The sequence below is a fragment of the Amblyomma americanum genome, chromosome 3 (genome assembly GCF_052857255.1).
Source record: "Amblyomma americanum isolate KBUSLIRL-KWMA chromosome 3, ASM5285725v1, whole genome shotgun sequence".
NCBI classification, from domain to species: domain Eukaryota; kingdom Metazoa; phylum Arthropoda; class Arachnida; order Ixodida; family Ixodidae; genus Amblyomma; species Amblyomma americanum.
This window is the reverse complement of record NC_135499.1, coordinates 137,325,856-137,353,230: the sequence shown is the minus strand read 5'-3', so window position 1 is coordinate 137,353,230 and position 27,375 is coordinate 137,325,856. Positions and strand designations below refer to the sequence as shown.

The 27,375-nt window shown below is 46.3% G+C and overlaps 1 protein-coding gene across 3 annotated transcripts in view; it reads left to right on the top strand.

Moving 5' to 3' along the window:
* Nucleotides 1-286: 286 nt before the first annotated feature.
* The window catches only part of LOC144124978 (zeta-sarcoglycan-like), a 50,097-nt gene continuing 23,008 nt past the window's right edge, over nucleotides 287-27,375 (top strand). The window contains exon 1 of one of the 3 annotated variants that reach the window (XM_077657974.1): nucleotides 287-581. The gene's annotated coding sequence lies outside the window, so the exon portion shown is untranslated. The remainder of the gene's footprint in view (nucleotides 582-27,375) is intronic. The other 2 variants (XM_077657973.1, XM_077657975.1) reach the window with 2 other exon arrangements.

Here is a 27,375-nt window from a genome sequence, read left to right as displayed (position 1 = left end):
TTCTTATCTTCCGGCTCACATGCTGGGGGCTTCCCACGCGTTCATCCCACGCCTCGCTCGGCGGCGGTGGCCGACGAGGCGTAAGGAAAGAACGGCGATGCGGCGCAGTGGAACCGGAGGAACCGACTGACGGAGCATCGGCGTCGACCGCGCTGTAAATAGTGCTCGCCGGTGCGCGCAGCGGCCGCTCTGGCGCGCTCAGCCAATGAGCGTCGGGGGCGCGCGGCGGCCGCGATGGGCGGAGCGCCCCGGGGCGGCCGCGCGCCGCGCGACGCGAAGGGAGCGCAGGGGCGCCCCCGAAACTTGGCTCGGGCGCGCCGAAAAAAGGGGCCCCGGCTGGGCGAGACTTAAAAATACGCGCCGCTGCCGCTGGCCCGTCTCTGGAGAGCGGCCTCGGGCCCGCGCGCGCGCCACGTGGTTTTCCGTGAGTCAAGGCTCGGGCGTCCGCGTAACGCACCGCTGGCTGCCCTGTGCCGTCTTTCGTCCGGAGAACGCGAGCTTGCTGTGTGCACCGTTGTCTCAGGCGCTGTTGCTGCTGCTGCTGCTGCGGCCGGAAGCTGCATGGCTGAGGAGGAGAGGAGGTGAGTGGCAGAAGCAGCAGGTTTATTCTGCTACTTCAGTTGCGTACTTCAGCACCAGTCTGGCGCTAGAGGACAAAACGTTACTTTGATAAATTAGAGGTAGACGTTTCGATAAAGGGAGAATATGATTCAGAACTACACATTCTGTTTCCATCATCTCACGTGCGCAGTTTCTTCTCTCGGCTAGTTAGCTAGAGAACGTGCACTAATTGACACAGAGCTCTGGTCTGTAGACTTGTAGAAGCGTGCCATAGAACTAGTCACAAACGGGAGGTAGTGATGTTGGAAAGGCGGAAGGCCTGGTTTGGAGACCATGAGGCTAATATGTGCGCCTGGGGAACTACACATCATGCTCAAAGAATTTTGACGCGCGGACGTTGGATCCCAGAGTGTCCAGGCGCTCGGTGCTGGCACAAAAAGCACGTCATAAATAACGTCGGCATGCGATGTTCGAGGTCAGTCAATGAATACCCACTTTTTTCCCTATATATAAATATTTCTAATATATAATAGTGCGTTCCCTTTTTATGTTTCTATAATTTATTTGTTGTTAGCGTTAAGCTCGCTGTGCAAGAATGAATGAAGAAATAATAAAAGAAGGCGAGAAAAAATAACAACGATAGTAACCTTCTTGGACCGCTTGCAGGTAAACGAGGTACACACGTCAAACAATATTGAAGTTGACGCCATTAGATATTAATAAAAGAGCCATTCTCGGCCACTCTATGTTACTGGAGTGTGAAAAATGAACTTCCCAATGTTGCTGGAAGAGAGAAGTTATTCATATGTGATAAATAAGCCCAGTTACCCTAACTGTAATTCTTCAAGTAGGGAAGCAGAAACTTATGGCGTTTGTAATTTCAAGCAAATTAGCGCCACCTTTGCAAAGCTCCGAATAGCGGTCCACCTATGCAACCAGCGCTGCTGTCTTGAAGCGGCATTGAATTACTGCGCAAAGCTCTGTCGTGTCAGCGTGATACACGACTTTTAGATTCGCACCTGCATTGAAGCAAAATCGCACCCAATCACGATGTTGCTCAAGCGGAGACTTCATTTTTTTAAATGTATTTTTTATGAGCGACGTGCTACAATACACCAAATAGTAATAGTGCTCAACGAACGACAGAAATTGCCTGTAAAAGTTTTGTTGGCATCACTTCCTGCCAGACAGAACAGGCATGACTGCAGCTTTTAATGTTTTTTTTTCATTTTCACGCTCATAAAACGCTTTTACAATGTCAAAGAAATGGGCAATAAGCTGCAAAGGCGACGACTAAGTGAAAGAGGGCGTATGCCAAAGGAGGTCGCTGATAAAACAATCGCTAAATTGTACCGTTGTTTAAGGAATCGACGTCTTCGTTTATTGAACTGCGCAGCTACAGAGCATCAAGACCTGCTCCGCTCATCCACTGCGCTTCAGGTAGTCATATAGTCCCGACTTCTGGATGTATTGAAACGCAGACATTTAGAGTGAAAAACCCAATGAATATTTTGTTTGTAAGCTGAACGCCACCGGACGCCTTGTCCGTTGAATGACATCACTCCATTTTTATTTTTTCTAATCAACTAGACAAGTAGAAGCATCTTCCAGAATAAGGATACGCGATGACAGACAAAACTTTTGAGAAGGGACTATATGGCTGTGAGCTCAACACACCTTCTAGCACACTATTAATGATCGCAAAACTGCTCTCCTATAAGTGTGCTCTGAAACTCACCTCGAAAAAAAAAGAACATCGCTTTCATAATGTTACAATGTTTGACAATCATTTGTCAGAAAAGACTTCGTGTCCCTTTCTGTTATTGGGGCCTGTAGCGATTTAAACGAACTGCTGCTAATGTCCCTGATGAATAGGGGCAGCAGATCTCTAATGAATTGTTAACAGTTAAGGGTTCAATTTTTTTCGCTGCAATACTGCAAATATTTGGCGGTAAATAAATGACATTGTTTATTAGCCATCTTGTCAGATTTGTTTATTTCCCATCTTGTCATAGAATTGAATGAACGAAATATTTTCGAAGTCAGACCTTTCACTTATCAGTGCGACTCCCTACAGATAGTGACATTCCTTAACGTCGACAAACCGTTCGGCTGAACGCCAGGAGCTAGCGGGGCAAAACTTTCATTCTCTGAAGTAGTGCATCTAGTCATTCCTAGCTGACGCTGATGACATGTGGTAATTCATTACTTCTCCGGTGAGTTTACTAACCGTAGAATTATAATATCTCAAATAACCTGCAAAGTAACAATATTTTATGGCTCACTACAGTGACAGTGTGTGAAAGACAACGCAATGTTAGCCACTGCTACATTGTAGTAGTCGTAGTAGTAGTAGTAGTAGTAGTAGTAGTAGTAGTAGTAGTAGTAGTAGTAGTAGTAGTAGTAGTAGTAGTAGTAGTAGTAGTAGTAGTAGTTGTAGTAGTTGTAGTAGCAGTAGTAGTAGCAGTCGTAGTCGTTATTTTGGGTGAAAATTATGAGGTTTGTCCAGGATGCAAAGGCTAAAGGCAGTTTTTCGCCTTATGAGGTTATCCCACTTATGACATCAGTTCCACCTATTTATAAAATTCAATCGAAAACACTTGTAGAAAACACCCGACAAAATTTCTTAACAACCGAATCGCAGATATAATACATACGGAGCATGCATGTAAATTTAAATTACAACAGTACCCAAAAACACCGTAAATGAAAAAAACAGAAATATTCTATGCATGGTTATGCACATTATTGAAAGTTAAAAATAATTGAAAATATGTCTGAATATATTCGTACAAGTAAAAAGTATTTTTTGTTTATGTACAAAAAGAGCAAGGTTGCCATCATGTCCAGCTACCATGGGCAAAATTTTTGAAAATTTTAAAATTGCAAGAGTCAGTCACCATTATTCTGATATGTAGCAACATCTTTCTTTTACAGCGTTTCCATTGGTTGCATCGAACAGTTAAGACTGCCATAGAAAACCAATGGGGAACGCTTTTGGCGATAGCAAAAACGTGAATAGAATAAAAAATACAAGACTGCCTCCGGGTAACCTGCTGATATATTTATTTTTATAGTGAAATCTTGCATTATATGAAAAAGTTGCTCTCATAAACGGTTTCCCGCTCAGAAATAATTTTGTCCTGATTTGCTGGGTATGGTACCTTCTCAAGGTACATACGTTTCAGTGTTTTCTTGATTCTGAGTTGTAATTGGTCGGACGGTAGTAATTCAAAAATGACTGGATATTGATTCAGTAGGAGGTGTATTTGGGTGCATAACTTCTGATCTTCATACGTTCATAGTTCTTAAAGGACATGGGCTTTACTACTGCATATTTTTAAACTTCATATGTGGTATATTTTGGGACATATTTCGGCTTGTTTTGAAAGTCTTGTTGACCGCAGTTACTTCAGTAACTTTTTTTTTTTGAAAGAAATCAGTTTATCTTGTGAGATGCTGACCCACATCGCGTCATTTTTTTTTTAACAAGAAGAGAATGAACCTCCATTTCCATTCCTTTTCGGCTCAAGCATAGCAGTTTTTCTGGAATTTGTTGTCTTTTTTAGGTATTCAGAGCTGACATAAGATATTTTTTTATGAGGACATGCTATCGAGGCAAGTATATACGGGTTACAACTGCATGTAAGTAAAGGTGCGGACAGAAGTTAATGTAGCACACCATTGCCTTCTAAAATGTTTCACGCGTTTCGCAACTGAAATTTATAGCTGCGATGTCTGCATTCTGGTGGTGAATAATGACGCGCTCTCTGAAGGACAAACAATCTTGTTTCATTTTCGGTAAACAAGGCGTGATTACACTAGCATGCTCTGTTTACTTGTGAGCGCACCTGCATATATACTACAGCCGAACAGTTTTTTTTAGCATTATCACTCGTACGCCAAAAAAAATTACCATACAGCGTCCTATCACAGCACGGAGTACTTTATATAGGTCGAATATGACATGAAAATTTTGCGCGCGCATTTAGCGGCTTCACTTAGGCCTCTATGCGAGCGTTAGTTCGTCCCACGCGAGATATTGGCAAGAAACTGACCGGGCTTGTGTGTTGGTTTGTAAAAAAATGTTCGTATTCGAAATGAACAATGCCATTTTAGCCAAACTCAATATGTGAGTGAGGACAGCAGATACCGGTTTACGCTCCATCTTTTAATAATCTCATGCATAGCTCTACGGCTTTTGAGAAGAAAACACGCAATAATTGATGTTGGTGCTTTTTCATAGATTCACTATTCTTTGACTTGCGACTATCTTCTTCTTATACAATTTAAAGGCTCGATTCTTGTTCATATTCTCAATGTTTCTTTTAATCTGTTCGCACTCAAGTTAATTTTATGCAGCTAGCATCAGCGAATCAATGGCCACAATCGGAAAGTTGTTTCTCGAATAGGATGGCGGTTGACTTGCAGGAACCGCAAGATACGCCTACGCCTGATCGTCGCTTTTATCGATGCAACGAGCACATTCCAGTCACAAGCCATTCTTACATGTGAGGTGCTTAGATAGTTCCGTGGCTGACTACCTGGTGCGAGCTGTGCCCTCGATTTCAGTGCGAACAAATTCAGAGCTAAAGTATAGTAGTTACTTCCGCAATGTTGATAATGAATGAAAGTCTTACAAGTGCACTGAACCCATGATGTTAACGGGATCTTTCAGAAGCGAATTGGGGGTGTTGCCACACTAAAGCCGATGTGCATCTTGTTTTCTAGCAAGACGTACTCCTATTGCCCCGCATTCTTTGCTCCACAGATGTTCCTGTAAGCTAAAAGCCAACTCACGTGAATATAGAGAGAAAAACTCTCTCTTTGAATTAACTTATTCATTTTCTTTCAGCCCGAGAACTAAAACACTCGCCTTGTTTGATGGAAACAGCATATATGGGACCGGTGCGCGGCCAAGTGATAGTGAGTACAAAGACTGCATATAGGTTCCAGAAAATAAGACGGAAATTCGTTCGGCAATTCTTATCAGAGGCTGGTAAGATTCATTGAGTGAAAACGCTAGCTTATGGGTGATCACTGTGACGATTGACGTACTTAGGTAAGGAAAGCGACGATTATGAGCACATGTTTTTCAACAGACTCTGAGAGAAGCTCGGTAATCTATCTTCTAAGAAGTCTTTTTGTTTCTTCCTCGTGGGCCTGAAGGGCAAATAAATCTAAAGGAAAAGAATATATATAAATTTTGTACAGGCAAAGTACCATAGGAAGAGCGTCTTCTAGTGATCTATATAGTACAGAAGCCACACTCAGCTGTAAACTACTGTGACATTTCCTTTATGTTTTTTTTAGAAACCTTACAAGTGTGAATTACCCTACAGAGAGCAGCAAGCCTTCACTGTCTTTGAAAGTAGCCTATTTTGGTACTGCTTTCAGCGCAAAAGTTTACGTCTCGAATACCGTTATCTCGTAGTGCGTACAAGCCATTCCTATACAAAACACGAGGACGGAGCAGTTCGATGCCTTCGAGGGTCACGAGCTTATTCATTGTTCGCTGGTAGCTTAAGCCTGGGTAGAATCTGCGCGAGCCTTTTCTCGAATAATACATTCCGTCGGAGTATCGCGCGATGATTCATGGGCTTCGGACGGGCGGCGCGCATACGTGGCCAGCGGCATCGAAGGCTCGCACGCTCGGTCCGCCCGCGAGGGGTGCACCCAAAGTGGCGAATATTTCCGCCGGCTCAGTGTATTTCGGTGCGCCGACGGCGAGCTCGACGGCCGTTCAAAAATAACGCGCTTCCCGCGGGCAAAACAGAGGGAGAAAGGGGAGGGAAAGAGAGAGCCGCACCCGGCGCGCCTGGTTGATGGCGCGGCGATATCGTAAATCGTAAACAAACGCCACACTTTGCGTACACTCAAGAGCACATTTGCTGCGGCTCGCGCGAGACCGTGGGCGAGCGGAAATGGGCCTCGGTTGAGACAGCTGGCGCAGTTGTGCGCGCTCTCTGTGTGTTCTATGTGTTGTGGTGCGCTGTTGGCCGACGACGGACCGAAGAGACTGGCTCGGGGCTTTTCGCGTTGGGCGATGCCGATGCCCGGCGACTAACCGGGCTCGGTGGAGAAGTATGGCTGCTGCTGTTCTTTCCGGGATGCGGGAGGCGTGATTCCGCAGGCGATGATGTTATCGTGGCTCGCGACATATAAAAAGGGTAGCCACCTCATTCCTGTATTTCTCACCTTCCTTTGCTGCTGCTGCTGTCTCCTCGCGTCCTGCACCGCAGTACACAAACTCGCGTGCGCTCAGGGCTCTTGTACACTCTAAAAGCTATACCCCTCTATGGGTGTAAAAAGGAACTACGCTGTCCTGCAGTGCACTCCTTTTTTATTCCACCTCGCATGCGCAGGTGCGGGGTTCGATCCCCAGTGCCGCCGGGTACCCGCCGGTGATGCAACGGGTACAAGCTTTCCCCTGGTCAGGTACTCGGCTTATTTAAGGTAAAATGCTTGGGAAATGGGTCTTTGACCCCAGCTTAAGTAGGAGAAAAATACCTTGTGCCATGGCGCTCTTTGGCCACAGATGCCCTTGCGCCATAAAAAACCATCATCATCATCCTTTTTTATTAACAGGGGTGCTCTCTAGAACAGCTTACTTCTCGATATTTTTTAGAGCGTAAGTGTGGGATGGAGGCGTATGGTTGGTTTACTATTTGCGATTGAAAATAAGGCTTTTGGTATCCACTAGAAAAGCTGTTCCACCGGCACTTCGTTAGGCAGGCTTTTAAAACAACCTTAATTTTTTCTTGATGCACCGACTATGATTCACTGAATGTTCAGCCACAGTGGATCCTGTTGAGCTTCTAATTGCTTCTAATCCGTCAATTAATTTGTGTCTTAACGTATCAGTCAAACTAATAATTAGAAGATCCGACTTTAAGCGCAGGCTTTCTGTTAGATATTTTTACCAAATTTTGGCCTGGGTTTCCAGTAATAAAAACATGAAACATGCAGAAATAAACTTTATGACGGCACTCGCGACAAGCATAACTGATCACTGTAGGGCGAATGATTGTGGTGCACAGTCCTGTGATCTTACACGCCGTAAGCGGGAATTCTCTCAAGTACACGAGAAAGTTCCAATTTCATGCACTTTTTTTCCCGCTGCAGCTTGAGAACTCCACCAATTTAGAAAAAAAGTAGACAATTTCGCTCCTTACAATTTCCTGAAACTGCGTAAAAATTTTCGTTGCGCCAAATTTCAAGCCTCAAATTCCCCGAAGAAGAAATTTCCTCCGAATGGAGGCTCACTGGTACGGTCGACGACTATATAAATGCGCTCTTGCGCAGGGCACGCAATTGGGCTGTTCGGAGAAAGCTGCCAAGAAAATGGATGCAATAACTGAGGTCGAAAATAACCTAAAACTGCGGCTCTGACAAACAGAGAGCCATCGCCCAAAGAAATAAAAGAAATGGAAGTGTGGGATTATTTAAAGCGCACTTTCGTGAAATACGATATGTATATTAAAAACAATTTCACTTTGTCCTTTTGTCTAGTGAAAATGATGCGGCGTAAAACGCAGAGAAAAGCTGGGTGCGGCAAGGCGGAGGACATATCTCAGCCTGTATTTTATAACGCTTCTATTTTGTAACATCTCTCGGTCCTCTCGGTGTCATCTGCCGCGGCCTACGTCAACAGAAAGCCGCGACCAATAACAGCAAAACAAAAATAATGGAAAACGAAATCAAACTTTTTCGAATACGACTCCTATATGTAAGATATGACGATGAAGTTAAATTTCTCGATGAAGCTATCTTCGGGCAGCCCATGCGATGTTTGTGGGGATGGTTTCACGGCGAAGCTGTATGTATACGATTTTTTCTGTGGTGAACTGCGTCGTCATCATCGACGGCTTCACCGTAGTATGATGTCGTTACAGAAAGCATACGAGTTCACTTATTAATAAGGCCGATGGCAATGCTGTTTATGTCCAGGGCAGCCGGCACAATGAACCATAGAACTTCATACAGTTACATGTAGAGAGAATTGGCGCTGCGATCACTTAATCTGCGGAGATGCCAGGAAATATGAACTTCTTATTTAGCTTGGCTAGAAGTTAGCTTAAATCGTAGTCCCAGCTGCAAAATATTAGACTGTTTCTTAAGATTATGGACTACTATCTTAGCACTTTTATGACTGCGAGAATACTCTTTAATATGTCGATATTAATTAGCACCGTTTACATTATATAGCAGCCCTGATCGCGGCCCACTTAGGGTAATGAACCGAAGCCACATTTCTAGCCAAAAAAAAAATCAAGCCTGTGGGGCATGGCTACACTTCCCGGTATTCAGACGCCGGAAAAATCGCTCTTCAGGACACTCGCACAGACGGTGCCCTCTCTTTTCCATCTAGATGCTTTTGATAGACTGAGTAGCACCATGGCCTACTACACTGGAGGCCTGATGAGAGAGCACTGCTCCAGCGTGCTTCTCCGAATTATTCCCTTTTCCCGCTATAGGACAGAAACACTGCAGTCGATGTGGCGTTAATATATACGTGTTAGAACATACGCCTCGATTATCATTTTATTTAAAAATAGACATTTCTATCATTTATCTGCCTAATTCTAATTAGGTAATCTATGCTGTGACTGGTGGAGGCGATTAAGAGAAAGAGGCTAGAGGGAAGATGGCTTTTTTGCCCGTACAATCCAGCCCACTTATAAAGGCCGCTGTCAAAGCGAACGCTCTCTTAATATGAACGAGGGCGGAGCTATTGTCGAAATATGCCATGGGGCAATAGGACTGCGTCTCAGTACAACAAAGATATGTGGCGGAGTAACTCAGTTAGAACAAACGGAGAGGCGCCTTATATTTGATAACAATAATATTAATATTAATAATTAGATTTTGGGGAAGGAAATGGCGCAGTATCTGTCTCATATATCGTTGGACACCTGAACCGCGCCGTAAGGGAAGGGATAAAGGAGGGAGTGAAAGAAGAAAGGGTGAAAGAGATGCTACATGTAGTGGAGGGCTCCGGTAATAATTTCGACCACCTGGGGATTTTTAACGTGCACTGACATCGCACAGCACACGGGCGCCTTAGCGTTTTTGCTGCATAAAAACGCAGCCGCCGCGGTCGTTTTTATTTGGTTCAAAAGTCGAAAAATCCGCGATCCGGAAAGCGCGGAAGAAGAATGCGGATACCTAAAATGCAATAGAAAAGGCGAGACAATCCAGTCAAAACGAGTGCCTGCGCTGATCGCAAACTTGCGTGTTAACGTGCATCGGCAAGTATAAGAGACTGTGATGCTTTAGAGGGTAAGTTTTCGTACGCTACAGGCCGAACACAAAGGCCTGCATAGTGCGTCACTTCTTGTTGTCATTTGAGGAGCGTTCAGCGAGGCATAAGTTTCATAAGGGCGATGCTTGATTTTCTCGTCCAGTGGCTGGTTGAATTCAACCGGGACATTGTGATAAAAAAGTAGGAGCTCCTGCTCGTGCTTGACAATTTTGCGACACATCACGCGTTGCCTTCTATGACTGTGGTGACAATACTCTTCTCGCTACCGAAGGAAAAGTACAAGATTCAGCCACCGGGCATGGGCGTAATTGACGTGTTCAAGGAGTGATTCCAATCGACTATTGATTGCAATCAACATAAACGGTGGCGACGTTCTGGTTCGGATACCTTTGTTCGTCGCTTTGAAAATAATGTGGAAGCCGTGTGGCCGGGAGCGAAGCGGAACGCATCAGAAATTGCTTTCCTTAAAGCATGGTTAATCGACCAAAAAACGCGTGAAGACGCTGTTGAATATCTGCGTGATTAGACTCATTTAGTTTTTTAACTACGCGTGTTTGATGCATAGATGGCTTGACATTATTTCACCTGGAATAACTTTTGTGATGTTAAGATCATGACACCAGCATTTCAAAGGGATACACTGAAGAAGTTTATGTACGCGAAGTGTGAGCACTCCCCGACTGCCAAGAATCTGATGGCGAGGAGGCCGGCCTGCCACTGGTTGCCGTGGAGGCATTAACCACGATTAATTAAAACGTGTTATAACAGTAGCTTGTTGCTTGGCCTCGGTGCGGAACATACGTACGATCTCTATGCAGAGCTTGGAAAGTGCCGTGATATAGTTCCCTTCGAAGAAGCCGAAGCGCGGAACGAACTTTGCTAAGAAACAAACGCCGTTTTCGTTGGATTCGATAATTATAGCTGTAAAAAGTAAAGCACAGTTACAACGAACCTCGGATACAACGAACGCCATCCGCGTGGACGTCAGGTTCGTTATAAGCGGGCTCGATTGTAGTGGAAAAGGTTGTAATATGCCTATTTTCTCTACTGACTTTGAGAGAGCACATAATGCGAAAGTAAATGTACTAAAACTCCACCCACGAGATAGCTGGCGATGGTGAGATCGGAGCAGGCGAAAAGGTCAGTGGAGCGCTGTCAACGGCCAAAAGGCTAACGAAAGTTGGAGTGCGCGCCTGCATGGGACATCGCTATCTGTGTAGGCCTGTGTAGGTTGGTAGGTCTTCTGTAGAACGCGCTGCCAGATGCGGTCACGTGATCTAGGATCTCTTGACCCATGCGACATCAGAAAAAAAAAGAGGGGGGGGGGGCTCTTCCTTAGAGAAGGGGATAAAGAGGTGCAGTTATCGTGGCCGCTGATCGTGCCAGACGAGCGTAAACAAAGAGAGGACACAACGACAACAACACCGTAAGGAAAACGCACACTTGGGGGAGTTGGTTAAGGTACATTTCCTGTGAAAAACAACGCAAATGGAATCACGGACGAGTGTAAGGTTCAGGAATACAACACAGCGCAACTCAAGATAGGAACGAAGAAAGGACGGGACACCACAGCGCAGCCGTACCCCGTCTGTTCTTCGACCTTGTCTTAAGTTGTGTTGGGTTGTATTGCTAGTTGTCATAAATTACCAACTAGCCCGATCAGCCAAGCTTATAAGGTGTAGAAAGGACAAGCGCTCGTCCTATCTTCACATCTACACTTTACACCAGTTCGCCATTCAATTTTCGCTGGTTTTCGTCGAAATTGAGCAATGTGAGAGCATGCTCCGCCCACACGGAACATAATCAAGAAGTCAGTCGAAAGCGCGACATAATTGCTTAACTCTGTACCTTAAGAAGTATCTCGGAATAAAGGTAGAACAACACTCTGGTGGTGCAAGTACTTGCAATACTCAATTGCGTGCGCATTAGGTAAAACTTACTTAAGTAACAAACAGCGTATCATTCAGCTAGCTTCGGGATGATGTGGTCACGTGAATCCGTCTCATTCTGCAGCGCCGGTGCATGAAACAAAAAGAAAAAGGCTGTCAGGCAGGGGAAAAAGCAAGCAAAGTGAAGCATAGAAAAGCAAAGCAAAGCAACGGCATGCAATCAGGTCAGTTAGCTATCAGGAATCTGGGCGGAAAAGGAGTTAGACCTCAACCACACGACACTGCTCATAACTCACCAATGGCCACCAGCAAAGAAGTCGTTAGCTAGGCTCAGTACGGTAACTAGTAGTAATAAACTATTTAAGGACAAGAGAAAACAAGAAAAGAAATTAATGGTTTGGTTTATGAGGTTTAACGTCCCAAACCGACTCAGGCTGTGAGGGACGCCGTAGTGAAGGACTTCGGATAATTTCGACTATCTGGGGTTCTTTAACATGTACTGACCTCGGACAGCACACGGGCCTCTAGCAGTCCGCCGTCATTGAAATGATCGAACTCGTGTCTTTCGGGCCAGCAGCCGAGCACCATAAGCACTGAGCCACCGTGGTAGCTCAGAGGAAATTAATGCACGCTCGTATAAACGACCTGCGAAGAATTTTACTAGAGGCCAGATGTTGTAGCGTAATTTTTGTCTGTGCTTCATTTCGTCGCGACGTCAGTTTAAAGCGGCAGGAGGTGGGGAAGGAAATTATCAGTCATAGTCATGGCTGGCCTCGACGCTGAGCTGTCTTTAGCGACACAGCTGCTGCCCGATCCAGTAAGCTTGCGTCACATATGAATCATGCTCCACTAATTCTTCACACAACAACGGCGCAGTTTCTTTCCTGGGAAGGAGCACCAGAGAAGCTAGTAAGGCATGTCAAACGTGTCATTGTTCTCTGTAATTCGTCTGCATAAGTGCGCATCATATGCGTGTTTGCGCACTGTCCAGCGCGACGTCATCGTCCACTGCCTATGTCGAATGATATGAAATTTTACGAAATATTGTCCCAGGGCTATTGCTACGTTTACATGAACTAGACTTAAGTCGCGTTGAGTCCCGTTTTCGGTGGAAACTGAAAGAAACATCAAGGTAGAGAACAGTGGCCTAGTCACGGCCTTTGTTCCCAAAAATAGGTCTTTCTTTCGAATAATCAACTCGACCCGCACTCTGTCGAGTTCGTGTAAACAGTATATGATTCGGGGTTTCAGATTCTAGGTAGCTGTCGTCGTTAAAGTACATTCAAGATCCGTTGATTTGCTGCGGCAGGCACATACGCGCACGCACGCATAAAATGGTCGGGCGGGCTGGTTTGCCGGAAAGCGAGCAAAAGAGAGCTAGGCCTTCAACGTATCATGTAAGAAAGACTAAAAATGCGCAGCCTATTCATGCCTGGTAGGATGAGGGTTGCGTGTAATTCCTCCAAGATAGGCCTGATTCAGTAGTTTCCAGCCGGCCGAAAGGGCCGACGAAAGAAGTCAAAGCAAATGAGAAAAAAGAAACTACAGCGTGGAAAAATGTCTTTCAGGTCTTTTTTTTTTACCCTTTGTAGGACAGTGTACACACGTGTTTGCTTCAAGGGCCCGCATACGGATCGCCAGGAACCTACGTACCACAATTTTGCGTCCACAAAGCTATCGAACTATAAAAAAACCATTCATTCAACGTGTTCTCATTTTCTCTAATAGGAGTCCCTGTTGCTTTGTCTGCTTTTACAAGCGCAGTGCCCTTTTCGGCGCGACCCGTCGTGGTGCGCAAAAATAAACGTTGACACTTTTAAGCTTTTTCGAGCCTTTTCTCTAGCAATCTGCCTCATAATAGTTCTTGAACGAATTTTCAGTTGTCGTGTAAATTTCTTTATACGTTGAAAGGACAGCGCCACGAATACGTAGCACATGTCAGGTCTCGTCACGAAGATGGTGATTGTGTTTATAGCACTGTAGGTCAGTGAGGACTCAGGTATGTGCCTGATTTGTGGACCTCATTTAAAATTTAAGTGTCGCTACAGTGGAGCGATTGCCGTATAGAATCCGCAAGTCAAACCCCACCTGTAGCTTTCAACCAACTCAAAATCAACCTCTCTGGTACAAATTTTTTTTTCTACAAAACAAATGGTCGAAACTGCTTGAAAGTGGTGCAGTTGAATTCACAGATTCATTCGGAGTGCAAGGTTTGTATTTGAATGGTGATGAGACGAAATATATTTGGGTACCTCACAAACGTCAAGCCAAAATATATGTGACATAGTTGACAATATGCGGGATTAAACATACGTGGCATAGAGGATTCGTTGCGTTTTAAGCGGTACCATTTAAAAAAGGCCAAGTTCAGGTCTGTAAATTGAAATGTGAGTAACAGGGCCAAATTATATCGGTCGACATCTGGGATAAGAATCAAGCACGTTAAGCTTCTTGAGCATTCACGAGCACACGGCAATAACTAACAAAGATTCTATGCATGCATAGGTGCATAGGAATATTGCTAAAACACGGTTATAGGGCGAAATAACCTTGTGTCCTGCGCACGCACATACGTGCGTATCGATGTTTATTCATGTGTGTACGTTTGTGCTTGCGGTGATGTCGATGAAAAGCATTCTACTGAATTAAGAGTCTTTCGGTGTCATCGCGATTATCAGCACGTTTCAGATGCTCTTTTACTTTGGTTACAGCTTACACACACTACTGCTATTCTGCGTCTCTTTCGTCGCAGCTCACGTGATTACGCGAGCTGTCAATTTATGTCGGAACCTTTGTATTAGAGGCATTATGCTTACACTACAAGCGTACCTGGAAAGGAATAGCAGAGCTTTACTCTTTTAGCATGGACTCAGTTTGAATCGTTCGTTACAACAAAGAGTATCAGCGCCGTACTTTCAGCTGCCCGTGCAAGGGCCACGTGCACGCCAGTTGCATGTGCACCATTTGTATCGGGACCTTGTTTGCACGGGCTCTGGCAGCTGGAGGTCACGGTAAGCGGTATGCACTAAGTGTTAATAATCTACACGCTCGGTACTCACTGCACGACAGCATACACAGTAATATTCGGTATTCGCCTTGCTAAAGCTTTCTAATATAAAAGAGGCTAACTTCCGCTCTCTTAATGGCATCGAGAACGAATTTCACCTGTTCTATGTTTCAGCGACAAAGTCCCAGCACGGAGAGTATCTTAATGGCATGGGAAAAAGGAAAAACGAGGTTACATCCGATTAATCTCAAGAACAATAATAAATTCGAAAAATGAAACAGCAACAGCGGAAGAAGAGAATGAAGAGAGGAGAAGGATCGTGATTTCTATCGTCCCGAAGCTATCAAGTGAGATAAGACGATGGCCGAGTTTTTCACACTTGTGTACCGCACATAAAAAGAACCAGGGGGGCGTCTTGAAAAGCTGGCGCCTAAAGCGGCCGCTTCCCGTCGACTATCTCCCTCCGAGGGTTCCCCTTTTCTTTCCCAGACCACTCGACGCCCGTGTTGTTGCCCGGGTTCCCCATGGGGACTGGGTAAGGCTGATTGGTTCATTCGACCGTTCCTGAGTCACTTACCGCCATCCCTTTTCTCCGGCAACCCTTTATCTTCCCTTCTCGTTTTTCCCTGCGCCCGAGAACTGCTCACGCAAAAACGCCCCCTGGAGAATTCGTTGGAAACCGGGCTCGTCGTTTTTACCAGACAAGGCACCCTTTTTTACTACTCCCTAGGAGCCGTTGAAATTTTAACTACTGGCTTGGAATGCGAGCCGTTAACGATTTAGCTAAACAATTTTAGTGGCGTATGAAAGAAGCCAACAGCCGAAGGAACCCAGGAACATAGGCGATGTCTTTTTTTGTGGTTTTTATCACTGGGAGACTAATAAAAGCAGAAAAAACAACACATGCCGCCGGCGGCATCCGAACCCACGACCTCTGAATTACGCTTCGGGTACTCTTCCAACTGAGCAAAGGCGACGGTTGTCAAATCCTCTGCTGCTTCTGCTTACATGTGACCTAATCTTCAGAGTGTTCACCAGCGCCATCCTTGTCAATAAGGCACGGACGTAGTACGTCCTGTATTACCGCTGGTGTGACGCGGAACGTCATCGAGCTGCGAAGGCAGTAGCTACGTGAGAACCCTCTTATGCATCCCATGGCATAAAGGCTGCTAGAACCGTGGCCCTCGCTAAGAATACAAGGGAAGGGGAATGAGGGGCTGCTTTCATGTGTATAACGATCTCCTCATTTTCCTACCCTTGTCTGCTTAAGTTTAGTGGTGGTTATACGTACTCATAATTTGATTTTTAGGTCTCGGGTGAACAGCAAATAGCGTAACAACTTACGGATTCTGGAGCAACTAAGCCTTGTGTAAGATGCGAGTATACTATTCACCACTAACTGTCAGCGCGAAATCGAAGACATGAACAAGACTATAACGCGGGCACAGCGCTGCGTCCGTGTTAAATCACATCCTTGTCTACAGTTTGGCCCTGCTAGTACGGAGCCTTACACTCGCTCAAACCTACACCCATACGACTGAATGTGTTCATCAGCGCCATATCGACAAAAAGTGCAGAAAGGTTTTTTTTTTCTTCTTCACACCATCTTTGGTCCGGAACCGTGAAGCATCTAAGTGAGCGCTGTCACCAATCTACTTAGAGCGGGAACATGACGTCTATTTAATTTCATATATCGGTTATAATAATTTATTTTTCTATCTTGGTCTAGTAGTCGCGCAATCATAGGGCATAAGGTGTAAAAGGAATGTTTTCGGAAAACAACATTGCCCATCAAGCTTAAAGGGAATGTTTTCGGAAAACAACGCGAGTGTATCGAAACAGCTCATTGTGCCTGCCACGTGTACTCTTGCACGTGACTTCCCACGTGATTGTGTGCGATAACTTACCTGGCAGGCATACATTTCCTTCGGTAACGCCGACGATCACCGAGGGCCCGGCCCAGTATTTGCCCTGAATTTATGATGACCCTATGAGGGACATTACGCACGAACGTGCGATCGATGACTAAGTTCGCGGGCACTCCTCGCCACCTCGGCGTTCGAGAAACCAGCGCATCTCTCTTCCGACCGACGCCTGCTCGTTGCCGCTGTGGTTCGTAAGTCTTGTTTGTCACAAGCCCGTTGTGTCGCAAGATGGTGCGGGCAGGGCAATTTGTTTTTTTTTTTAGCCCAATCTAACCTCTGTCTTGTTTGTCACATATGGCTAATAACTTTCCCCTTGTAGCTGAGACTGGCAAACTGGATTCGGTCTGAACACATTTTGGACGGAAATGCAGGCGGGTTATGAAGGGTCCTCAGCTACATTTCAGCCACAAGTGGCTATTGAGTTCGTGCAGTTGCGCTGCACCAGCTAATCACGGTAGCACTTTACGTACATTTTCCAGCGCGCAGTGGTTTAGTGTTCATTCCATCATCATAATCATGAGCAGCTCCAGCAGCGCAACTACGTCCAGTGCTAGACAAAGACTCTCCCCGAAATTTACAATTAGCCCTGTCTTTCGCCGGCTGCTGCCACTCTATCCACGTGCGATTACGTTTTGACTTCGATGGGATTAATAACGTATGTTCGCTCAACTTCTGAATCCGTCTTGGTGCTTCCTCTGATCTGTAGTTAAGACAGTCCTTTCCATTTTAGTTCCCTTCCCTAGTTCGTCAGAAGCTGTGAGCAAATAACTTTTGTGAGCAGCCCTGTTCGCTGCTTTAGGAAGTGGTCACATATGTTCTGTAGTACCAGCTCCACGAAGCTTTGATACCATGTGTGTACAGATGCGCCGAAAAGTGCTCAGCTAGCTGCAGCTATTTTTGCGCCTTAACTCTGCTCCTTCGATGCTGACACATCATTTTCTCCAGAATAATTCATGTAGCCATGGCTTAGCACTTTAAAAAAAATTGAAAAATGGTTTTTCGGGAAAGAAATGGCGCAGTATCTGTCTCACATATCGGCGGACACCTCAACCGCGCCGTAAGAAAGGGATAAACGAGGGAGTGAAAGAAGGAAAGGAAGAAAGAGGTGCCGTAGTGGAGGGCTTCGGAGTAATTTCGACCACCTGGGAATCTCTAACGTGCACCGACATCGCACAGCACACGGGCGCCTTAGCGTTTCGCCTCCATCGAAACGCGGCCGCCGCGGTAGGGTTCCAACCCGGGAACTCCGGATCAGTAGCCGAGCACACTAACCACTGAGGCACCGCGGCGGGGTTTTTTTTAAACATAAATGGCCATTTGCTGCTCATCATAAATAGCCATTTGCTGTTCATCGTACATTTATGTAGAACAAGAAAATTGGGCGTTCGCTTTCTTAATCGCTTGATGCGATGCACAACAGTGAGCGCCCTGCGCATACTTTTTTCGGAGGAATGGTAGCGGTGTGTAAGTTTCTCATTATTACTTTTTCTCTGTAAAAAGTGTTTGCTCGCCTTACGTCCACAATACCTCCTGACCAGCAACACTGAATACTTAAAGACAACGCAAATTTTGTGTTCCGGATTACGGTGTCAAAGAAACGTCAGCACAAACATGCGCGTACTTCTCTTATTACCTGATACCAACGCCACCAGCCGCGTTTAAGCTTGCTTTAGCCGTTCTTTGCTTCATACCCACATATTTCTGTGCTGCCTCTTCGAAAATCGGCCCGTCTGGTAACCTCTATAGGGAACGCGCGACAATCGGTGTTCGGACCTCAACCGCTCCCTTTTGCAGGAAGACCGGGCAGACCACTTTGCGGTCTCGGCCGGCCTCTGACGGACCGGCGGCCTGACCACAAGGCACGCGAAAAATTCGTAGTCGAAATGACACTGAACGAAGCGGCCACGACGCGAAGCCTCCAACGCCACTCTTGTCGCCGCGTCACAAGCCTAGTTTGTACGTGTCGCTGCCAACTTCTAGCCAAGTTCTTGCATCTGCTGTCCGCATTTATTTTTCTTCTCTCACGGTCTCTCTTTTCATCTTGCACTGGCGCGCCTTGAGGCGGCAAAGAGCGTAATCTCTGTCCAAGAAGTCTGGGTCCGTGCCAGTCAACTCGACTTGACAAGTGACGACCTGCTCCTCGTTCTTATTGCCTGCCTTCGGAAGCGGGTGTGCGTCTTGGTTTTGCTGTGTTTCGTTTTCAGCATTTTTTTTTCATTTTTGTTTGGTCTTCGTTCTGCTGTCCGGGCAACGTACTGCACATTACATGGCCACGAGCAAGCCATCGCATCTCCGGTTTGTGTAGACTGGTCAAGAGCTCGTCATGCTGTCTAGTGGACTGATGAATTGTGAGCAAGAATCAGACGATCAGATTAGACCGTGATGCAGTTGCTGCTTTAATGATCACTAGTGCGTCCATAAGTGACCCTTGCAACCGAACGCTTCCAGAGGCTAATAAGCTGCAAGCCTTCGTAGAATTTACCTGTTTATGTTTCTTGATGTGTAGAATCCTTCATACGAGGCCACCGCCGAAAGTGATGTAGCTAAGGGGAGATGCTTGATCGGAAATTTTTTTAGGGTTCACCTGCGAAGGTAACCGGACGAAATTTATCTGCAAGAAAATTCGGAGATAATAGAAAGAAGTGAAGGAAATTGAAAGCTTCCCTCTCAGTAGCTCTGGTTACTACACCCACGAAGAGTTCCCTGTTTTCAATTGCATTATTTCACGGTGGTTTCAATACCGACAAGGAACAAGAGAGGAACGTGGCAAAAGGCTCCAACAGTCGAGCAGTTGAAAAGAACGACAACCAAATAAAAGCTACCATTTTTATTGAAACACATGCAAATTTCCTGATTGCCTTTATTGTGCAGCGAACGTTCAAAAGATAGCAATTTCAGAGAAAAAACTACTCTTGTGACCCATTCCAAACTTTCAGACACACATATAAGAGAAACGGTGGTCCATGCATGCACACGCCATGGGCGTTCTCTCCGCTTATAGCGAGCGATTCGTCTGCCAGGTAAAAGGGACAGGGTAGTAGCTGAATGTGCGAGGACGGGAGGAAGCACGTCGTCGTCGACGCTTCCAATAACCTCGCCGCGTGCGTGGGTGAGGTGGCCGCGAGGCAGCCGCCGGGGCTGACACCCGGGGTCGGAAGTCGCAGTGCCACATGCTCCTGACAGGCCGCTGTCAGCACCCGTTTCCCGCCGCCGCCAATAGTCGGCGCGCGCACTGAGCGCACGCCAAGAGCGCACGTCTTTCTGGGGCGAAGTGCTGCTTCCTCTCCTGTGCATCCTTCTCTCCCACTTTTTTGTTTTTATTTTTGATGGCGTTCAATTTTCTGCGCACCCTCCCCTCTTTTATGCATAGAAAGCAACGCAATTTCAAGGTGGGACAAGCGCTTATTCTTGAAACACGCGAAATCGACAGGGCATTGATTTTTCTTCGCCACTACGCTAAGTAACAAATAGCGCACTAATTACTTCGACGCGGAAAAGCACTCCGAATGGATTGAGACCGACAGACATTAAATGAAGCATGATAAGCGTAATCGCGCATTGAAAGCAATATAAAAATATACGGTATCGGAATGATTCGGAGTAAGGTTATAAAGAGAGAGAAAAAAAAGAAAGACCGAACTTTCGGATGTGGTTGTCGTTCTTGATACGACGCAATGATTCGACGCAGTGTAAGTTACTTAAGGTGGATTCTGATGAGCAGTATAAAATAAAATCTAAATAGCCTGTGGTTACATGTGCAGTGCAGGAATACATATTTTCAAAACTTTATACAAAACCTTAAAGGTCCAGCACATCGACACAAAATTCTATCTGCAAAGTGGAAACAGCCCATCAAGGGATGTTCGGATGGAATACCGGCAGGCGACCATCGGTGGAGGAGTAACAAAGTGCCGAAGTTTAATCAGCGGCGGGCTGTTGTTAGACAAAACAAGCCTGGGAGACCGGCCGACCTGGGGCCGGCCGGCGTGCCTTTATATATTTCCGCGGCGGGTGCCCCAAGACAAACAGCACGGTGTGGTCCGACAGTCGTCGGTGGAGCGCGGGTCAACGCAGAGTCACATCAGCGGCCGCCCGTCCAGTTGTTGCCCTTTGGAGTCTGCGAGGCGCGGTGTTATTGTACTTCAACGCCAGGGATCCACCAGAGACCGCTCCTGCAAATTGAGTCCTGGCGGGAATCGGAGGCCGGTTGCCCATCGAGCGACGATCCCTGCGGCCCCTCTCATAGCCTCGGGGCTCCAACAGTTGTCCCGTGGGTGAGGAGGTTGAGAGGAAAAGGCAGTGATGGCGCTTGCATATTTGGTTGGGCGTCCATCTTTGTTACTTCTGAGCGCCCGTAGACGCTTCAAACCTTCATGTAGCACTGGCCACGTGGGCTTTGTGCGTCAAAAGACCCGTCACTGCTGAATGTAAGAACTTCAATCGTCGCACTGATGACAAGAGGGCTGGAGCACCGGAAGCTGTAACGATGAGGTGCATGTTCACGGCGCTTTTCAATGCCTCTCTTGCGATGGCTAGGTCAATAAGCTAATGAGGGCGAGATGGTGTCATCGTGTTTATATAAAATTAAACTAAGGTAATGATGTAGATTAGAGTCAGGTGTATTCACCGCACCTTCCGGTCTCCTTGGTGTTTATTCGCATTGTGTGAGAAGTCACGGTGCAACGTAGAGTGTTGCGCAGGTATCACTTCATTTTATGCCAAAAGAATTGAAGCTGCCTTGCTTTCATTTAAGTAGTCTCGTTCAAATTAGGCCTGAAAATGGTCCAGTAAAGGAAGGGGAATATCTTAGTAAGAAAAGCAAAGGAGTAGTTTTAATAAGGGCGCGCCTTCTGAACTGGAAGGAGCTCAAGCAATAATCACATTGCCTTGTGATTAGAAAAACAAGAACAGTACTTCTTCGTGCGGCAATATATTTGTTCTTTTTCTCGGAGTCTCAAGCATTGCCGTGTAGATTTGGATAATCAAGCATAAAGCTCGTTATTCCAGGTTCTTTGTGCAAACGTGCTCATATACGATGGCCAATTGCAGCTAGCCAGGAATCTCACCACGTGGCATCCAGAAGCTGTGTACAGGGCCTTGCACGTAATCGCAAAAGTTTCTAGCCCGTCAGTGCGTTCCACTTTTCTTCCACGAATACAAACAACCCGAAATAATCGCACATTGCCTCTAAACAATGTGCGCAAAGACCGCGCGCCGGCGGCTTGGCCCAGCAGAACGTGCTGACGCGTCCGAGACACCAGCCGCACGCGTCAGCAGCTTTGCTTCCTTCTTCATAAGCCACGCTCATCGGGCGCACAGCGCAACCTTCCATCTTCATTGTTACGCCCTCTCTGCTTGACGCGACGCGTTATACCCGCTCGAAAGTCCGCGCAACAACTGAGGAGGGGCGCCAGTTTCTTCGAGGCTACAAGGCGTAGCCGAGACAGGGAGCTCCCGGCAGGAACGAACCAAGGTTACAACAGCAGGTGCTCAAGCCCGGCCAATACTTCAACGCGCAGAAGGGGGGGGGGGGCGTCTTAATTAAAAACTCGTTCTCTGCCCTTCTGCTTGGCACTGCGACCCCGCCAGCCACAGCGTCTTAGGTAGGGGTGACGCAGCGAGACATGGAGTTGGGCTGCCGTAGCAGGTCTTGGGGAGCACCTTCTCTCCTTCCTCTGGACGGCACGCTCCGACGGGCTCCGCCAGGGTCACACGTATACGTGCCGGCATGAAGGCCCGCAATAACGACTCACCGTAGCAATAATTGTGAGTCGGGAGCGCGGAAACGCGGTGCCGAGACGCGCTTCGCTGGCCCCGTTCTCTGCGAGACGTCGCGTGGTCCTCTGCGAAAGCTTTGTCTCTGCCGCAGGTTGGCGGAGGAGGCGCGAACAAGGTTGGGTTGCTTCGCAACTTCTAGCGCCCTCTGCCGCACTTCTGTCCTGGTCGCGACCAGTGACCCGTTCGCTGCGGTCATTCTTGAAAGGTCACGTAATGATTTCAGGGTGAGTTTTGTGGTGGGACGAGAGGAATTCAAGGACAACTGAGCATTGCCTCGTGCCGAATGAGCGGAAAACGAAACTATAGCCCGCCTTGCCTTGTGCGAGTTGCCTTTCAGCGGTTGCCAGGTAGCTGTTTGACAGCTCGGACCTGATTAATTAAGAAGCTGCTCTCATTTAGTACGGTCAGTGAAGTGATGGCTAAGCGTCTGGGTGCTCAAGAACCGTCTTGACACAAGAACATCTTTGTGAACCGCAGAGCTTTATGGGGATATAAAATGCGTGTTTGTGCCCTTTGTTGGGACCAAATGCTGGGCACCGCGCTCCAAGAAATTTTTGGGTTTGGGCAACCCCGTATTCTATGTCTTGAGCTGCGGAAAAAAAATCACAAATTTGAATTTAAGTGTGCACCATTGGAACACTTGAGAATCTGGCGCTGCCGTGTGTTTTCCCCACTGCGCGAAACTCTGATGAGTGACGCATTTTATCTTTTTAAAGAGCCGGAGAGATGTGTAGATTTGCCGAACTAATGAAATGCACACAAAAATAGCACCTCAGACCAACGTAGAGACAATTATTCAGGTGCTCAGCGGTCTAACATGCACTTATTGAAATAAATAAAGTATATTTATCAAAATAAGAGTGAAATTACTAAACATTCTTCATACTAGGTGCTTTCATCACCAGTAGATATCTTTTCTTGTCCGGTGACAGGAGTAGAAAAGTTGCTTATGCCCTATAGCGTCACCTTGTCATCTAGCTGGTAAACAACTGACTTCAAGAAACAGTAGGGTACTTAGATAATGCTTATGGACAGTATATAAGCACACCAATGATTATTGCTATGTACTTGGATCCAATGCTTTGTGTCTGTGCTGCCTTTGACCCTATGAAATGATATATGAAGAAAAAAAAGCATAGAACAAACACTTCCTGTCGTATTCGGCATGGATGTTTTCATTTCTTTTGAGCGTTAATTTATTAAGGACGCTGATGCAGGTGGCACTGAATAGTTCACGCATGGTGAGAGCTGCTGAAAATGAGATGAAATATTTCTTCTTTCGCTGTTCGAACGTAAGGCGTAGGAAATATTCCATAAATATTCTAGTTCAGACAGCGCCACGCGTGGAGAAAGTGAGCGAGTAAGAAGAGCATATCTTTCCGCAGGTAAGAGCTGAAATCAAGCTCACGAACTTCTGGTACCACCGCAAGAAACGCATTAAACCTCTCTAAAGGAGTTAGACGTGCCCATCTCAGGCGTAGGAGCAGGTCTTATGTTCAACAGCTACAGCACTCCTCGGGGCTTCAAGATCGCTAACACATTCGCGGGCGATTAAGGTCAGACATTTACGATCGCCATTCCGCACTCGACGAACTCGTCAAAAAAGAAAGTTGCCCGTAAGGCACTTGCGTTTCCTCTACTACATACGCGCTGTATTTTAATCCTTTCGTCATACTTTCACGAGTTCCGCGTAATACCTTCCAGGCGGGCCGTTTATGGCTATTCACAACGGCCTCGTACACCTGTCTGGAAAGATCGACCGGCCGTAATTCATCCCCGCAGACACGTGTACCGCTCGCTTATGACGCAGTCCATCGCGTCATAACGCGCTTCTGCGCCGGCAAGCGCTGCAACCGAGGCGAGAAACCAGGTCTAACTCTACGGGCGCAGATCCACTCCGGGCGTCCAGAACACTCGCGCTCTCTTCCCTGGTGGTGTGCTGCGCGCGCCGGTTGGCCAGGCCGTTACCGTTTACGACCGGACCAAGAGAATAGCCCGAAGAAGGACCGCGCTTGTTCTTGTAACGGCAAAACGCAGCTTGCACCAGCATTTCGAATATATAGCGGAAGCCGCAGAATTCCCTGGTGCAGTGCTGCCTGGTGCAACGCTGCTAGCGTCAGTGCGCGCGGTCTGAGTGGTGACGCTTGTTATCGCGTGGAATGCTGGGAAAACAAACTATACTTCAAAATTTGTATTCTTGCACACACACTCAGCTCGTGCAGTAATCATAGAGAGTGGCGCGCTCGACGCCAAGCTATATATCGCTGAAGTTTTACGCGGAGCCGTTTTTTTCCTGAAAGAATCCCGACGACGAACTTTTGGCGGCGCTTCATGCTGCTCCAGCCGTGGGTTTTCTAAACAGCCGGCAAAGCGTGGTACGTAGGCGAGAATGACGCAGAGACGGAAGTTGTTGCATTCCGCGTTTAACTGTTTCTTTGTTCTGTCTCCGAGCTGCTTTGTGCTAAAGTGGTCAGGGAGAAATGGCGTAATTAATGCGTCGCAGGACATTTTTTTTTTGCGAGGGCTGCGTGAAAGAGACGCACTCTTTTCAACAGAAGTTTCTCGTTATGAGCCCCTGTAAATTTTGGCAGAATAGCGTTGAAGCACGGTGATTGTATGCTTAGATCAAGGGATTAATTGGTAGGGGACTACACTTGAGGAGTATGTTTTGTACGTGGGCCGGAACAAGGAGTATGTATACGCTGGTTTGAGTTTGAGTTTGAGTTTATTTCTACAAACAAGGAGATGCAATAGTTGGCGGGATACAAGGGGAAAAAGCTGCTCAGGGGCAGCTTGACGGGCTCCAAGTACCTTCACAGTGGCTGCAGCACCGCGGAGAGAAGGCTTATGTATAGACAAAAAGTTAAAACAAATGCAAACAAATAACCCAAAAAGATGCAATTCAAACAGTAAAAAAGAAAATAAAGAAAAAAACCGCCGTAGACAGCTTATTCTATAACAAATGTTAAACAATAGAAGATCCAAAATACTTCCTTGGGGGACACCTACCACAACAAGAACGACGTTAGATGATATGCCATTCATATGAACAGACTGCCTTCTATGACTTAGGTATGATTCAATTAAGTTGAGGGCGATGCCACGAATGCCATAGTAACACAATTTGCAAAGCAGACGTTTGTGGTCAATGGAATCGAAGGCTTTCGACAAGTCGACAAAAACGCCTAAGGTTAATAAGCGTTCCTCAAAACTGTTTAGGATTAGCTCTCTCTGTTTAAGGAGTGCCAGTTCGGTCGACATGCCTTTGCGGAAGGCGTGTTGATGCGAGGTTATTAACTTATGCTTATCAAGAAAGCACAATAGCCTACAAAAAAAGATCTCAAGTCCTTTGGAAAAATTGGAATTATGGAGATGGGCCTATAGTTACAAATTTGAGCTTTGTCATCTTTTTTTTTAAAGAGCAAGCACCTTTGCCATCTGCATTCTTTTTGGAAATTGGCCTGAAGAAAGAGAAATATTGTAAACATGAACAAGAGCAGGTGAAATTAGGTAAATGACATACCTCACGTCCCCGATCTGCAGGTCATCTACATCACAGGCAGTACTGTTGCTCAGTTCTTTGAAAAGCTTTGTTAATTCACGTTCGTTTGTAGGGTGGAGAAAGATGGATTCTTTGCAGTGTGCATTAACATAATAGTATCCATTCGCACTAGCAGTTTGGCGACCATTAGTGCTGAGATGGTCATTAAAACAACCAGGAAGTGCGTGAACACTGATTTCTACGCTATTAACGACAATGTGCATTTCGGGTGTTGCCCTCGAGCCCCGATTTAATAAATCATTTAGATTGTGCCATAATTTGCGGCTATCGTTTTGGCACACGAGACAGTTCGCTTCAAAAATATGAGGCTCTTGCCAGATGTAGTTCTTTTGTAAGCCGGTTACGAAAGGACGTAAAGATCCGCAGATCACCAGGATCTGTAGACCTAATAAACTTGTGAAAAAGTTGGGTTTTCTCTTTGATTTTTTTTTAAATAGGTCATTCGTGATCCACGGCTTACGAATTCGTGAAGATTTAGGCCTCCTCAAACACAGAGGAAAGTGTTTCTTATAAAATGAAGTAAAAATACCAATGAAGAGTTCATACGCGGTATCCGCACATTGAGAGGCATAAGCAGTATTCCAGTCAACTTTGTGCAGTTCCTCCCAAAAGTGGTCAAGGTTTTCACTGGTGATTGAATGAAATAAAGGAGAACGCTTTTTTTTACTTTTTACTTTACGATTTAAACTATAATAAAATTGGCATGTAGTCGCTGATGACATATGAGAGAACACCAGGCCTGATATCAGCCTGGCAAGAATTCGTGATGAAGAGATCAAGGCTGGTCAGCTCGAGGACGGAACGTGACATGTTAAAAACAAATGCAGTCATTTTCTCATACCCACGCTACTGCATCAGGTAGTGCGCAGGTCTGCCTCAGAGGTGGCTCAGTACTTATCGCGCTCGGCTGCTGACTCGAAAGACGCGGGTTCGATCTCGGCCGCGGCGGTCGAATTTCGATGGAGGCTAAATTCTAGTGCGATGTCGGTGCAGGGTTAATAACCCCAGGTGGTCGAAATTTCCGGCGCCCTTCACTACGGCGTTCCTTGTAGCCTGAGTCGCTTTGGGACGTTATACCTCCATAGACCATAAACAATGCGCAGGTCTTTTTTTTAATTGTTTTTTGGGGGAAAGGAAATGGCGCAGTATCTGTCTCTTATATCGTTGGACACCTGAACCGCGCCGTAAGGGAGGGGTAAAGGAGGGAGTGAAAGAAGAAAGGAAGAGAGAGGTGCCGTAGTGGAGGGCTCCGGAATAATTTCGACCACCTGGGAATCTTTAACGTGCACTGACATCGCACAGCACACGGGCGCCTTAGCGTTTTTCCTCCATAAAAACGCAGCCGCCGCGGTCGGGTTCGAGCCCGGGAACTCCGGATCAGTAGTCGA